The sequence below is a fragment of the Coregonus clupeaformis genome, chromosome 13 (assembly GCF_020615455.1).
Source record: "Coregonus clupeaformis isolate EN_2021a chromosome 13, ASM2061545v1, whole genome shotgun sequence".
Classification (NCBI taxonomy): Eukaryota; Metazoa; Chordata; class Actinopteri; order Salmoniformes; family Salmonidae; genus Coregonus; species Coregonus clupeaformis.
In genome coordinates, this window is record NC_059204.1 from 28,479,769 (window position 1) to 28,497,634 (window position 17,866).

A 17,866-nucleotide genomic window follows, 5' to 3' on the forward strand; every position below is an offset into this window, starting at 1 on the left:
GAGCACCAAGTCTAGGTCCAAAAGGCTTCTCAATAGCTTCAAAATCAAGCCATAAGACTTCTGAACAGCTAATCATGGCTACCTGGACTATTTGCACTGCCCCCCCCACCCCCACCCCCTTCTTTTACGCTGCTGCTACTCTGGTTATTATTTATGCATAGTCAATTTAACTCTACCCACATGTACATATTACCTCAATTACCTCGACTAGCCGGTGCCCCCACACATTGACTCTGCACCGGTACCCCCCAGTATATAGCCTCCCTACTGTTATTTTATTTTACTGCTGCTCTTTAGTTATTTGCTTTTATTTTTTTACTTAACACTTAAAAATAAAATAATAATAAAAAATGCATTGTTGGTTAAGGGCTTGTAAGTAAGCATTTCACTGTAATGTCTACACCTGTTGTATTTGGTGCATGTGACAAATAACATTTGATTTGATTTGATTTGATTTGACTTTGAAGATGGAAAATATTTTTTATTGTGAAACAAACAAGAAATAAGACAGAAAAACAGAAAACTTGAGCGTGTATAACTATTCTAGCCACTGGGATTTTTGCCCATTCTTCAAGGCAAAACTCCAAGTTGGATGGGGTCTGCTGGTGTACAGCAATCGTTAAGTCATACCACAGATTCTCAATTGGATTGAGATCTGGGCTTTGACTACGCCATTCCAAGACATTTAAATGTTTCCGCTTAAACCACTCGAGTGTTGCTTTAGCAGTATGCTTAGGGTCATTGTCCTGCTGGAAGGTGAACCTCCGTCCCAGTCTCAAATCTCTGGAAGACTGAAACAGGATTCCCTCAAGAATTTCCCTGTATTTAGCGCCATTTATCATTCCTTCAATTCTGACCAGTTTCCCAGTCCCTGCCGATGAACAACATCCCCACAGCATGATGCTGCCACCACCATGCTTCACTGTGGGGATGGTGTTCTCAGGGTGATGAGAGGTGTTGGGTTTGCGCCAGACATAGCGTTTTCCTTGATGTCCAAAAAGCTCAATTTTAGTCTCATCTGACCAGAGTACCTTCTTCCATATGTTTCGGGAGTCTCCCACATGCCTTTTGGCGAACACCAAACGTGTTTGCTTATTTTTTTCTTTAAGCAATGAATTTTTTTCTGGCCACTCTTCTGTAAAGCCCAGCTCTGTGGAGTGTACGGCTTAAAGTGGTCCTATGGACAAATATTCCAATCTCCGCTGTGGAGCTTTGCAGCTCCTTCAGGGTTATCTTTGGTCTCTTTGTTGCCTCTCTGATTAATGCCCTCCTTGCCTGGTCCGTGAGTTTTGGTGGCCGGCCCTCTTTTGGCAGTTTTGTTGTGGTGCAATATTCTTTCCATTTTTTAATAATGGGTTTAATGGTGCTCCGTGGGATGTTCAAAGTTTCTGATATTTTTTTATAACCCAACCATGATCTGTACTCCACAACTTTGTCCCTGACCTGTTTGGAGAGCTCCTTGGTCTTCCTTGGTGGTGCCACTTGCTTAGTGGTGTTGCAGACTCTTGGCTCTTTCAGAACAGGTGTATATACAGTGGGGAGAACAAGTATTTGATAGACTGCTGATTTTGCAGGTTTTCCTACTTACAAAGCATGTAGAGGTCTGTAATTTTTATCATAGGTACACTTCAACTGTGAGAGACGGAATCTAAAACAAAAATCCAGAAAATCACATTGTATGATTTTTAAGTAATTAATTTGCATTTTATTGCATGGCATAAGTATTTGATCACCTACCAACCAGTAAGAATTCCGGCACTCACAGACCTGTTAGTTTTTCTTTAAGAAGCCCTCCTGTTCTCCACTCATTACCTGTATTAACTGCACCTGTTTGAACTCGTTACCTGTATAAAAGACACTTGTCCACACACTCAATCAAACAGACTCCAACCTCTCCACAATGGCCAAGACCAGAGAGCTGTGTAAGGACATCAGGGATAAAGTGTAGACCTGCACAAGGCTGGGATGGGCTACAGGACAATAGGTAAGCAGCTTGGTGAGAAGGCAACAACTGTTGGCACAATTATTAGAAAATGGAAGAAGTTCAAGATGACGGTCAATCACCCTCGGTCTGGGGCTCCATGCAAGATCTCACCTCGTGGGGCATCAATGATCATGAGGAAGGTGAGGGATCAACCCAGAACTACACGGCAGGACCTGGTCAATGACCTGAAGAGAGCTGGGACCACAGTCTCAAATAAAACCATTAGTAACACACTACGCCGTCATGGATTAAAATCCTGCAGCGCACGCAAGGTCCCCCTTCTCAAGCCAGCGCATGTCCAGGCCCGTCTGAAGTTTGCCAATGACCATCTGGATGATCCAGAGGAGGAATGGGAGAAGGTCATGTGGTCTGATGAGACAGAAATAGAGCTTTTTGGTCTAAACTCCACTCACCGTGTTTGGAGGAAGAAGAAGGATGAGTACAACCCCAAGAACGCCATCCCAACCGTGAAGCATGGAGGTGGAAACATCATTCTTTGGGGATGCTTTTCTGAAAAGGGGACAGAACGACTGCACCGTATTGAGGGGATGATGGATGGGGCCATGTATCGCGAGAGCTTGGCCAACAACCTCCTTCCCTCAGTAAGAGCATTGAAGATGGGTCGTGGCTGGGTCTTCCAGCATGACAACGACCCGAAACACACAGCCAGGGCAACTAAGGAGTGGCTCCGTAAGAAGCATCTCAAGGTCCTGGAGTGGCCTAGCCAGTCTCCAGACCTGAACCCAATAGAACATCTTTGGAGGGAGCTGAAAGTCTGTACTGCCCAGCGACAGCCCCGAAACCTGAAGGATCTGGAGAAGGTCTGTATGGAGGAGTGGGCCAAAATCCCTGTTGCAGTGTGTGCAAACCTGGTCAAGACCTACAAGAAACGTATGATCTCTGTAATTGCAAACAAAGTTTCTGTACCAAATATTAAGTTCTGCTTTTCTGATGTATCAAATACTTATGTCATGCAATAAAATGCAAATTAATTACTTATAAATCATACAATGTGATTTTCTGGATTTTTGTTTTAGATTCCGTTTCTCACAGTTGAAGTGTACCTATGATAAAAATTACAGACCTCTACATGCTTTGTAAGTAGGAAAACCTGCAAAATCGGCAGTGTATAAAATACTTGTTCTCCCCACTGTATACTGAAATCATGTGACAGATCATGTGACACTTAGATTGCACACAGGTGGACTTTATTTACATTTTAGTCATTTAGCAGACGCTCTTATCCAGAGCGACTTACAGTTAGTGCATACATTTTTCATACTGGCCCCCCGTGGGAAACGAACCCACAACCCTGGCGTTGCAAGCGCCATTCTCTACCAACTGAGCTACAGGGGAGTAGCTAATTAGTATTTAATTAATTATGTGACTTCTGAAGGTAATTGGTTGCACCAGATCTTATTTATGGGCTTCATAGCAAAGGGGGTGAATACATATGCACGCACCACTTTTTTGTTATTTATTTTTTTGAATTTTTTGAAACAAGTTACTTTTTTCATTTCACTTCACCAATTTGGACTATTTTGTGTATGTCCATTACATGAAATCCAAATAAAAATCCATTTAAATTACAGGTTGTAATTTAACAAAATAGGAAAAACGCCAAGGCGGATGAATACTTTTGCAAGGCACTGTAATTTCAATCCCCCTGAAAGTAAAATACATTAAGTATATAAGTAAACAAGTAAACAACAACAGTTTCCTCTTCTTTTCGTGCCTGTACTTTAGAACTTGTGCTAGTGTTACTGCAACTGGAAACAAACATAACATTCCTCTTTCTTTCAACACTGTCTGCTGTTCAAATACGAACACCATGAGTCTCCTAGTCTCAACTATAGAGTTAGTCTGTCAGGAGCCTTGTGACTATGCTGTGATCTGCGCAGTACTCCTGTTGTCCCACTAGACACAGGTCAGGCGTGTCCCAGTGGAGCTGGGTCTGAGGGCACAGGAGTAGGTCTGGTGTCTGTAAGAGAAAGTCCATCACCCTCTCCTGGAGCCACTGAATGCCGCTATTCCTCAGACACTTTTTTCCTGTGGTGTTTCAACTTGTGCACTACCACCCACAGCTGTTTAGTCTGAAAACATGGTATTTTCTTTGTCATAGTGCCGGTGGATGTGGTCCTGCTGTCTGCGCATGACTCCACCAGCGTTGGCTGCTTGTGAAGTTGCGGATGTAGACAGTGTCATTGGGTTTTAACTGTCTCTCCCTCGCGTGGTGGTCATGTCTCTCTTTTAGTTTCTCCTGCTTCCGTTCCACTCATGCTATGATGTCCGGCTGCAGTAGATCCAGGTGAGTTTTTAGCTTTCTGCCCATCAGCATCTTAGCTGGAGTCTGTCCTGTTGTTGTTTGTGGCGTGATGCGGTACTGGAACAAGAACTGAGAGCACTTGGTTGCGATGGTTCCCCCATTCATCCTTTTGAGCCCCTCTTTCAGCGTCTGCACAGCCCTTTCGAGGCCGGGTGAATCGGAGCGCTGCAGACATGGTGAATCCCGTTTCTCTGCATGAATTCTTGAAACCAGTTACAGGTGAAGGTTGTCGGATTGTCTAACACTAGAGAGTCAGGCAGACCATGGGTTGCAAACACCTGGCGCAGCTTCTCTATGGTTGTTGTCGCTGTGATGTTGCTCATAATGTGAGCCTCCAGCCACTTGCAGTGACAAGGAACATGTGACCCATAAAAGGGCCTGCAAAGTCTATGTGCAGCCTGGACCATGGGCGGTCAGGCCACCCCCACGGATATAGTGGCGCGTGCGGAGCCCACTTCTGGATGATCTGGCACACAGAACAGGATTTTACTTTACTTTGTCCTGATCCATTTTAGACCACCAGATATAAGATCTGGCTAAACTTTTCATCCAGGAGGCACTGGGGTGAGCCTCATGAACCTCGTCCATGACTTATGAATGGCCACGGTGTGGGACGACCACTCTGGACCACCAGAGTATGCAGCAATCTTGCACACTCATATCAGTTTTGCGCTTTGTATTTGGTCCATCATCCTCTATGACAGGAGGCCAACCCTGCATAAGGAATCTTTTCACTTGGGACAGGATAGGATCACAGTCTGTCCGCTGTTTAATCTGTTTGGCATTCACAGGTGAGTTTGACAAACTCTCCATTAGGAAAGTTGTCTCGGGAGGCACCACAGTTGTGGCGGGCATCTCTGGTAGCGGGAGACGGCTGAGAGCATCTGCATTTGCATTGTCCTTCCCCGCTCTGTACACAATGGTGTATTGGTAAGCTGACAGCGTGAGAGCCCAGCGCTGTATCCTTGCTGAAGCCATGGGGGGAATCCATCTTGAGTCACTGAAAGGCTCACTCCAAAAACCAAGCGGTTGTATTTGAACAAGCCTTTGTGAGTATTGACTGTGACATACTCTTTTGAATCCTCATCCAGGAGGAGCTGTTGGTAGGCGTGGCTCATGTCAAGCTTTGAAAATGTCTTGCCTCCTGCAAGCGTCGCGAACAGGTCCTCCACCAGCGGAAGCAGGTAAACGTCCAGCTTGGAGGCCTTGTTGATGGTGAGTTTGTAGTCCCTGCATATAAGCACAGTGCCGTCCCTTTTCATAACGGGAACAATTGGAGCTACCCAGCGGAAGAACTGAATGGGAGTAATGATGTTTGGTTCCTACAGCCCCTCCAACTCATCCTCCACTTCCTTTTTCATGGCTTAGGGCACTGTCCTGGGCTTGAAATAACGAGTATCGGCCTGAGGATCCACGAACAGTTTAACTGCAGTACCATGCAGCGTGCCCAGTTCCTCTCTGAAAATCTCAAGGTACTTTTGAATTACATCCTCAGTCACTTGTCTGTGTTTTATCCCACCCCAGTTCAGATGAATTTTGTTGAGCCAGTCACGCCCTAGTAAACTAGGCCCATTCCCTTTCACCAGCCGTGCTCTCGCTTCCTGGGCTGTTGTGTGCAATGTCCACCTCTAGAACCTCCAGCAATGGTATGGTCTCTCCAGTGTACGTACGCAGTCAGATCCCTGCCGGTGTGATGGTGGGAGCCTGTTTTGAGTCTCAGGTCACTCTGTAGGTCTCCTCACTGATGACAGATGCAGAGCCCCCTGTGTCAACCTCTATTCTCATCTCTTTTCTATCTACCTCCACTGTAGCATAGATAGGCTCCTCACTCACATTAAACATGTTGTAGGCACAATCCTCTTTCTCCTCGTCTGTGCTCTCTAGGTGGTGTGCTGCTGACTGCGACTTCTTTAATTTGAACTTGCCCTGCCCAGTCTGCCCACTCTCTGGCTGGCTCTTAGCACCCCTGCACTTTTTAGCTAAATGTACCTTTTTGTGGCAATTGTGACAGACGGTGTCCCTGAACTTACAGTTGTTTGCATAATGTGTTCCCCCACATCTGAAACTTTCCACTGCTTTTCCCTTTGTCACCTGATGCACTGCACAACTTCCACTGTTGGCCTTTTGAATATATTTAGCATTGCTAGCTGCCATCTCCATCCCTTGAGATATGTCTAATGCTCTCTTGAAAGTCAGTGTGGCTTCCCTCAGCAAATGGCGCTGTATGCTGTCGTCATTAATGCCACAGACTAATCTGTCACGGAGCATGTCCTCTAACACAGCCCCAAACTTACGATGTTCAGAGAGTAGACGTAATTCAGCAAGAAAGTTGGCAACAGACTGACTTGTTTTCCGAAAATGGCAATTAAACTTGAACCTCTGGACAGTCACTGAAGGCTTTGTATTGTGGTGAGTCTGAAGGAGAGCGACCAGAGCAACAAAAGGAATTGGTCCCGTCCTCCGTGGTGTAGCCAAATTCCTCATTAGCTTGTAAGTTTTAGCCCCACACACACTCAAGAGAATAGAGCACTGTTTAGCCTCATCTGTAATTCCATTTAACAAGAAGAAGTGTCCCAACCTTTCCACATATACCGTTCTCGTTCTCTTCCACTACTCAGTGATAGTCCCAAACATTGCCATTGTAACGCCAACTTGCCCTTGATCCTCGTTAACGATTTACACTTGTTTCTGCTGATTCTCACCGTCGCCGATCCCCTCTGGCGGCTCCTGCTCTCCGTCGCTCATAAAACTAGCTAACTGGCTAACTCACTGTTTCTTAGCTAGCTTGCGCAACGTCTCGTACGAGCTGACCTCAAAGTTTTATCCTCCAAAAGATGTGGTAACTTTACAAGAATATCCACACGCGTTTCAATGTTCATTGCCTTTACTTGCAAACCACAAAATAAAGGTTTACAGCCATATACAAACAGTAGAAAACGGGAGAGCGATATACCCAACTCGACATGCGGTAGAGTCACGTTAAATGTACCGACTCTGGGTGATGACATCACAGGAAGGTAAAGGTCACGGTCAACACCAATGTCCATAATAGCAATGCTCCCATGAATAGTAATAATACTATACTGCAGTTAAGTACACCACATATTCAGTAGGAATGATTTGTATAGTGTCCACACTATAACACATCTTAAGTGTGGAATGTAAGACAACATATCATGTAGTGAAGCACCAAGTGTTATATTGGCTAAAACGATATGTTCAGGTAGTCTCAGAAATCCTACCCGCTGGCATTTATGATATCTTGAGCATGGGATCCATAGCAACATACAGATCATCTCTGGAAATGCCTCAAGTATCCAGGCAATTCACACGTTTGTACATTGCTTTACACTGGAGGAGTAAATCCCTTCAACTCAGGTAGCACCGATGTTGTAGTCAGTGAGTGTTGAGATATTCTAAATGTAGTGTCAATGATTGTTATTGATGTCTTGTTTCTTATAATCAACCCTCCCTCTGAGATTGTTATGTTACAAACATCTCTTATGAAGCCATATTCAAGCCCTCCCTATATGTATTCCAGAATTAGACATGATAACACAAGGTGCTGCTCAGTCAAACACATCATGTAAGCTTCACAATGAATAAGAGGTCCCTTGGATATTGGCTTTAAGAAATATCTGTGATAACTTTATCTGAGATGAGAGTGCCTTCTGCAAACACACCTGTAGTTCACCAAGCCTCATTTGCATGAAAGTAGGCTTCATTTGCCCACTGGTTATTTTGAGACACGCTCAGGTTGGAGCTTAGTGGTTTGTGGAAATAAAAAACGTTACCAAGGTGCTTATGAATTTCTGATGTTGACATCTCTAGGCAATAACTCAAGTATTTACTCCTTAGAATACTAGATCATTGGAATAAGATCTAAATTCCTACCTGAAGTCAGATCAGGCTGACTTCTTAGCCATCTCCACATTGGAAAAGAGGAGATGGAATCTAACATTCCTGATACATCGCAAAAAGAAATATGAAGAAGAAAAGGAAAACCCTACTCTCACCCTAACCCCTACCCTAACCCCTACTACCTCTACCCTAACCCCTACTACCTCTTCCCTAACCCCTACCCTAACCCCTACTACCTCTACCCTAACCCCTACTACCTCTACCCTAACCCCTACTACCTCTACCCTAACCCCTACTACCTCTACCCTAACCCCTACTACCTCTACCCTAACCCCTACTACCTCTACCCTAACCCCTACTACCTCTACCCTAACCCCTACCCTAACCCCTACTACCTCTACCCTAACCCCTACTACCTCTACCCTAACCCCTACCCTAACCCCTACTACCTCTACCCTAACCCTACTACCTCTACCCTAACCCCTACCCTAACCCCTACTAACTCTACCCTAACCCCTACTACCTCTACCCTAACCCCTACCCTAAACCCTACTACCCCTACCCTAACCCCTACTGCCTCTACCCTAACCCCTACTACCTCTACCCTAACCCCTACCCTAAACCCTACTACCCCTACCCTAACCCCTACTACCTCTACCCTAACCCCTACCCTAACCCCTACTACCCCTACCCTAACCCCTACTACCTCTACCCTAACCCCTACTACCTCTACCCTAACCCTACCCTAAACCCTACATCCCCTACCCTAACCCCTACTACCCCTACCCTAACCCTACTACCTCTACCCTAACCCCTACTACCTCTACCCTAACCCCCTACCCTAACCCCTACTACCTCTACCCTAACCCCTACTACCTCTACCCTAACCCCTACCCTAACCCCTACTACCTCTACCCTAACCCCTACCCTAAACCCTACTACCTCTACCCAAACCCTACCCTAACCCCTCCTACCCCTACCCTCACCCTAACATATAACCTAACCCCTACTACCACTACCCTAACCCCTACTACCTCTACCCTAAACCCTACCCTTACCCCTACTACCTCTACCCTAACCCCTACTACCTCTACCCTAACCCCTACCCTAAACCCTACTACCTCTACCCTAACCCCTACTACCTTTACCCTAACCCCTACTACCTCTACCCTAAACCCTACCCTTACCCCTACTACCTCTACCCTAACCCCTACCCTAACCCCTATTACCTCTACCCTAACCCCTACCCTAACCCCTACTACCTCTAACCTTACCCCTACCCTAAACCCTACTACCTCTACCCTAACCCCTACTACCTCTACCCTAACCCCTACTACCTCTACCCTAACCCCTACCCTAACCCCTACTACCTCTACCCTAACCCCTACTACCTCTACCCTAACCCCTACCCTAACCCCTACTACCTCTACCCTAACCACTACCCTTACCCCTACTACCTCTACCCTAACCCCTATTACCTCTACCCTAACCCTACTACCTCTACCCTAACCCCTACCCTAACCCCTACTACCTCTACCCTAACCACTACCCTTACCCCTACTACCTCTACCCTAACCCCTACTACCTCTACCCTAACCCCTACTACCTCTACCCTAACCCCTACCCTAACCCCTACTACCTCTACCCTAACCCCTACTACCTCTACCCTAACCCCTACCCTAACCCCTACTACCTCTACCCTACCCCCTACTACCTCTACCCTAACCCCTACCCTAACCCCTACTACCTCTACCGTAACCCCTACTACCTCTACCCTAACCCCTACTACCTCTATCCTAACCCCTACTACCTCTACCCTAACCCCTACCACCTCTACCCTAACCCCTACCCTAACCCCTACTACCTCTACCCTAACCCCTACTACCTCTACCCTAACCCCACCAACCCCTACTACCTCACCCTAACCCCCACTACCCCTACCCTAACCCCTACTACCTCTACCCTAACCCCTACTACCTCTACCCTAACCCCTACTACCTCTACCCTAACCCCCTACTACCTCTACCTAACCCCTACCCCTACTACCCTACCCTAACCCCTACTACCTCTACCCTAACCCCTACTACCTCTACCCTAACCCCCACCCTAACCCCTACTCCCCTACCCTAACCCCACTACCTCTACCCTAACCCCTACTACCTCTACCCTAACCCCCTACTACCCCTACCCAACCCCCTACTACCTCTACCCTAACCCCCTACTACCTCTACCCTAACCCCCTACCCTAACCCCCCTACTACCTCTACCCTAACCCCTACTGCCTCTACCCTAACCCCCTACTACCTCTACCCTAACCCCTACTACCCCCTACCCTAACCCCTACCCTAACCCTACTACCTCTACCCCTAACCCCTACCCTAACCCCCTACTACCTCTACCCTAACCCCTACTACCTCTACCCTAACCCCTACTACCTCTACCCTAACCCCTACCCTAACCCCTACTACCTCTACCCTAAATCCTACCCTTACCCCTACTACCTCTACCCTAACCCCTACCCTAACCCCTACTACCTCTACCCTAACCCCTACTACCTCTAACCTAACCCCTACTGCCTCTACCCTAACCCCTACCCTAACCCCTACTACCACTACCCTAACCCCTACTACCTCTACTCTAACCCCTACCCTAACCCCTACTACCTCTAACCTTACCCCTACTACCTCTACCCTAACCCCTACTACCTCTACCCTAACCCCTACTACCTCTACCCTAACCCCTACTACCTCTACCCTAAACCCTACTACCTCTACCCTAACCCCTACTACCTCTACCCTAACCCCTATCCTAACCCCTACTACCCCTACCCTAACCCCTACCCTCACCCCTACTACCTCTACCCTAACCCCTACTACCTCTACCCTAAACCCTACTACCTCTACCGTAACCCCTACCCTAACCCCTACCCTAACCCCTACTACCACTACCTTAACCCCTACTACCCCTACCCTAACCCCTACTACCTCTACCCTAATCCCTACCCTAACCCCTACTACCTCTACCCTAACCCCTACCCTAACCCCTACCCTAACCCCTACTACCACTACCTTAACCCCTACTACCCCTACCCTAACCCCTACTACCTCTACCCTAATCCCTACTCTAACCCCTACTACCACTACCTTAACCCCTACTACCCCTACCCTAACCCCTACTACCTCTACCCTAACCCCTACCCTAACCCCTACTACCTCTAACCTAACCCCTACTGCCTCTACCCTAACCCCTACCCTAACCCCTACTACCTCTATCTTAACCCCTACTACCTCTACCCTAACTCCTACCCTAACCCCTACTACCTCTACCCTAACCCCTACTACCTCTACCCTAACCCCTACTACCTCTACCCTAGCCCCTACTACCTCTACCCTAACCCCTACTACCTCTACCCTAACCCCTACCCTAACCCCTACTACCTCTACCCTAACCCCTACTACCTCTACCTTAACCCCTACTACCTCTACCCTAACCCCTACCCTAACCCCTACTACCTCTATCCTAACCCCTACCCTAACCCCTACTACCTCTACCCTAACCCCTACCCTAACCCCTACTACCTCTACCTCTACCCTAACCCCTACCCTACTACCTCTACCTCTACCCTAACCCCTACCCTAACCCCTACTACCTCTACCCTAACCCCTACCCTAACCCCTACTACCTCTACCCTAACCCCTACCCTAACCCCTACTACCTCTACCCTAACCCCTACCCTAACCCCTACTACCTTTACCCTAACCCCTACCCTAACCCCTACTACCTCTACCCTAACCCCTACTCCCTCTACCCTAACCCCTACCCTAACCACTACTACCTCCACCCTTACCCCTACCCTAACCCACATCCCTATTAATGTCAATTAGTTTAATTCAGGCTTTCCCTATATTCTAGTACATTGCCATTGTAGAAAGATGTCTGTGAACCTCGCCTTGGTAAATCTGGCCTCAAGTGTTTTGCTTAGTCTCAAGGAGTTCTCTCTGTCTATACTCAGGCCAATTAATGGGCAATGGACAGTCCTACTTATCCAACTGAGTGCTCCTTGAACGTTTGTTAAGGCATTACATTAATTGCTTCTTAAATTTGCTGGCCTCAGTACAGTGACCGCCAATGGTGAGTCACAGTGGAGAACATCCATAGCTATTAGGAGTTCCTCTGCTCAAAAGACTATATGATTTGCTATGGTTTGTGACAGTCTTATTATAGAATTTTCCCATGGTGACTCTTACATGTACTGAGAGCCTGTTGTGGTATCCTTTGCTGATCAACTAGCCTCAACAACATCTTTTCAGATTACTGATCAATGTTGCAAATTATAGTCCACCCCTGTCTTATACAGCATCAACCATATTATGTCCCTCATACTGCAGATTTGTCATGGTGGGGCCTTGATCCACAATAATAACAAAATAACACAGGAATGGTCTGGAATCAAGATGATTATTTTGACCTTAAGGTTTGTAAAAAGTATTCTATAGTTGATGTCTCTTCCTAACACTAGGTGAATGGCCCTATACTGTACACTGACTGTACAAAACATTAGGAACACCTGCTCTATCCATGACATAGACTGACAAGGTGAATCCAGGTGAAAGCTAAGATCCCTATTGATGTCACTTGTTAAATCCACTTCAATCAATGTAGATGAAGGGGAGGAGACAGGTTAAATAATAATTTTTAAGCCTTGAGACAATTGAGACATGGATTGTGTATGTGTGCCATTCAGAGGGTAAATGGGCAAGACAAAATATTTAAGTGCCTTTGAATGGGGTATGGTAGTAGGTGCCAGGCGCACACAACGCCATACACGTGATCTGCGTTTGTGAGGCCGGTTGGACGTACTATCAAATTCTCTAAAACGATGTTGGAGGCAGCTTATGGTAGAGAAATTAACATTAAATTATCTGTCAACAGCTATGGTTGACATTCCTGCAGTCAGCATGCCAATTGCATGCTCCTTCAAAACTTGAGACATCTGTGGCATTGTGTTGTGTGACAAAACTGCACATTTTAGAGTGGCTTTTTATTGTCCCCAGCACAAGGTGCACCTGTGTAATGATCATGCTGTTTAATCAGCTTCTTGATATGCCACACCTGTCAGGGTATGGATTATCTTGGCAAAGGAGAAATGCTCACTTATGGTAGAGGAATGGGATGTAAACACATTTGTGCACAACATTTGAGAGAAATAAGCTTTTTGTGCATATATATTTTTATTCAGTAAGAACAAGTCTTTTGATTGGTGTAGTTGATGACAATAACTATTGTTGTAATACTCATATTGCACTCAGATTTGTAATTGGGGTAAATTGTGACAATGAACCCCTTACCTAACATTCCAAGGTATTGTATGTTATTTAGCCATTCACATAATGATATAACATTTACTTTACATCAAGTTTGCCAGTACAACTAAGAGACAGTAATACCTTTGAAAAATTGTACAAGTCAAATTCATACTTTTGAATGCTAAAAGTATCTTATATAAAATATATGAATTTAATCTACTCCATTTTTGGTCAATATGACATGCCTAAAATATCTAATGTTTTCATCCCCCCCAAAAAATCAATGAATCCACATTTTGACCATTAAAGACAGTGTTACATTTAACCTTACAGCCTGTTACATTATCCCCGCCTACGTGGTCAGTTGTAACATTTCACTTCCCCCACTTTCGGTTGAATTGTAAACGACTGGTATGTCCTAGAAACCTAGTTACAAGTGTGTAATGGTAGCTGAGATATGTATGTTGTTTGTATAAAAATCGTATTAATCTTTCATAAATAAGCAGAAGTATGGAAGTCCAGAGAGGACATATGAAGAAAAAGAAATCCCTTGTTATGTCGAGATCACAACTTATTTATCTCATGATCATGACGTAACAAAAGTTGTTTTGTCGAGATCATGAGATAAACTCTATAAATAGGAGTGGATGCATTGATGATAGATTGACAGTATGGCTGAGGCGGCAGAGCTTACGGTGGATCAGCGCATATCTTTTTATTGATTTCTACTCTAAGGGATGGTAAAGTTGACTCAAGTTTGCCAAAAAGCACCTGGATGATCATCAAGACTCTTGGAAGAACGTTCTATGGACAGATGATTCAAAAGTATAACTTTTTGGATGACATGGCTCCAGTAATGCCTGGCAAAAAACCAAACTCTGCATTCCTCAGTAAGAACATCATACCAAAGGTCAAGCATGGTGGTGGAGGTGTGATGGTTTGGGAATGCTTTGCTGCCTCAGGACCTGGACGACTTGCCTTAATAGAAGGAACCATGAATTCTGCTCTGTATCAGATAATTCTACAAGAGAATGTCAGACCATCCGTCTGTGAGCTGAAGCTGAAGTGCAGCTGGATCATGAAGCAAGACAATGATCCAAAACACACAATCAAGTCTACATGAAAATGGTTAAAAGGCAACACATTTGAAGTTTTGGAATGGCCTAGTCAAAGTCCAGACCTAATCCCAATTGAGATGTTGTGGCAGGACTTGAAACAAGCAGTTCATATTTGAAAACCCACAAATGTCACTGAGTTACAGCAGTTCTGCATGGAAGAGTGGGCCAAAGAGACTGATCAACAACTACAGGAAGCATTTGGTTGGGTTCATTGCAGCTAAAGGTGGCACAACCAGTTATTGAGTGAGTGTAAGGGGGCAATTACTTTTTCACAACGGGGCATTGGGTGTTGCATAACTTAGTTTATGAAATAAATGAAATAAGTATGTAATTGTTGTGTTATTTGTTCTCTCAGGTTCCCTTTATCTAATATTAGGTTTTGGTTGAACATTCAATATCAAAAATATGCAAAAGTTGAGAAAATTTGAAAGGGGGCAAATACTTTTTCACGGCATTGTATGTGTATAATTGTAAGGGACACTTAATCTTTTATGGGTAATATTTACATTTGCAGAGTGGGTGAGCTCCATTCCTAACAGGCTGATTAGATTACATTTCAACCCCAGAGCTTGATTGGATTCAATAGTAGCCTCAGAGTCTGATAAATCAGGATTCTGCCTTGTAGTCTGTTTCATGGGTAAAGCTCCTTGCAGGCAGATTAGCAGTCAGTGCATTATGTATATGATCAAGACTGGGTGCGTTCTATTCCTGGCTGGCTGATCAGATTCAAAGCAGCCTCAGGGGCTGATAAGTAAGCATGCTGCCTTGTAGGCTGTCAGCAAGGAGCCTTTCATATGAAACTCTTTTTCAAATGGACAGGTCCATTAAATCCTGGTCTATTTGCATTTTATTTTTTTATTTTTGTATTTCTTTATTTTATCCCTTTTTCTCTCCAATTTCGTGGTATCCAATTGGTAGTTACAGCCTTGTCCCATCACTGCAACTCCCGTACGGACACGGGAGAGGTGAAGGTCGAGAGCCGTGCGTCCTCCGAAAGAAAACCCAACCGAGCCGCACTGCTTCTTGACACAATGCCTACTTAATCCGGAAGCCAGCCTCACCAATGTGTCGGAGGAAACACCGTACACCTGGCGACCGTGTCAGCATGCACTGCGTCCACCCCGCCAGAGGAGTCGTGCGATGGGACAAGAACATCCTTGCCGGCCAAATCCTAACCTGGACGACGCTGGAACAATTGTGCGCCGCCCCATGGGTCTCCCGGTCACGGCCGGCTCCAACAGAGCCTGGACTCCAACCAGGATCTCTAGTGGCACAGCTAGCACTGCCTTAGACCACTGCGCCACTCGATAGGCCCAGGTCTCTTTGCTTTGTTTGTGTGAAACAATTGATTGCTCATATAATTTTTATATTTTAGTCATTTAGCAGACACTCTTATCCAGAGCAACTTACAGTAGTGAGTGCATACATTTTCATACTGGTCCCCCGAGGGAATCGAACCCACAACCCTAGCGTTGCAATTACCATGCTCTACCAACTGAGCCACATGGGACAATAACTTGCAAAATGTGAATAAACTATTTTAACAAGTCCACTTAAAAAATAACCGGGCCTCCCAAGTGGCGCCGCGGTCTAAGGCACTGCATCGCAGTGGTTGTGGCGTCACTACAGACCTGGGTTCAATCCCAGGCTTTATCACAACCGGCAGTGACCGGGAGTCCCATAGGGCGGTGCACAATTGGCCCAGCGTTGTCTGGGTCATCCTCTCTCTTTTTCTGTCTCTTTCTACAGACACAAATCACCCAGCCATGTAGGAAAATATAACAAGAATGAATTACTAGCAGAAATTAGCTAACCTTTGGTACTCGCTTGATTGATTTTCCCCTGTGCCTCAAATTGATGTAGTGAAGGATCCTTTTCCTGGAGATGTTTATGTGTTGATATTTTGACGTTGTTGCTATTTTTAACTTACCCTTAAACAGGACCTTGGTATTTGATGTCTTAACTTGTTATTGTAAGATAAAAATGTTCCTTTCCTTTTTGGCCGTCATGTCTTTCTCATCACAAAGAGGTCACTTCAATTCAGCATGAAAGAACGATGCGCTTCATGTTCATTTATTTTCTCACAACTGACAGTGATCAAAGGCAGGCAGGCAGAACTGACTATTGCACAAACTGAAACTAAACATGGTAAACTATAGAGTAGAGCTTTTTAGGGGGATTGGAATTGACGTCTCTGTTCTCCTTGCAGAACACATTATTCTGGCTTTTTGTGTAAACTTAACCCTCTGTCAAAATTTGATACCCCTTCTTTTTCTAACTCTTTTATTCGACTGATGGACAGGAGCTAAGTACAGTTTGCACTGGCTTTGCAGCAACCTTTGTTGCATGGAGTGTACTTAAAATCTACAAAGCAACTAATTTAGAACTAAAAGAGCCCTTAACAACTAAGGTTATCTGAATAACCCTGACCAGAAGTTGAACCCCCAGGCAAATCAGTATTTCCTTCATTCTGCATCCCTTTATATAATTTCTAATCATTACCAAATCAACAGAACTGAAAAGAGCAGTTTCTCTCGGCCAAATACAAAACAAATCCCAGCTTTCACTCTAGAGTCTGTCAGACTGATTTAGCTTTGTACATACAGTATCATTATCATGTTCATAATGGGTATATATAATAATTCCCTGTCTGATGATGGTGGTGTGGCTGGTGACAAACAGCTGAGTGTCTTACAGCCACAGTCTCCCTCCAGAGGCCCTCTCCTCCCTTTCCACCTACCAGTCTCCCTCCAGAGGCCCTCTCCTCCCTCTCCACCTACCAGTCTCCCTCCAGAGGCCCTCTCCTCCCTTTCCACCTACCAGTCTCTCTGTTCCTCTCCTCCCTCTCCACCTACCAGTCTCTCTGTTCCTCTCCTCCCTCTCCACCTACCAGTCTCTCTGTTCCTCTCCTCCCTTTCCACCTACCAGTCTCTTTGTTCCTCTCCTCCCTCTCCACCTACCAGTCTCTCTGTTCCTCTCCTCCATTTCCACCTACCAGTCTCTCTGTTCCTCTCCTCCCTCTCCACCTACCAGTCTCTCTGTTCCTCTCCTCCCTTTCCACCTACCAGTCTCTTTGTTCCTCTCCTCCCTCTCCACCTACCAGTCTCTCTGTTCCTCTCCTCCATTTCCACCTACCAGTCTCTCTGTTCCTCTCCTCCATTTCCACCTACCAGTCTCTCTGTTCCTCTCCTCCCATTCCACCTACCAGTCTCTCTGTTCCTCTACTCCCTCTCCACCTACCAGTCTCTCTGTTCCTCTACTCCCTCTCCAC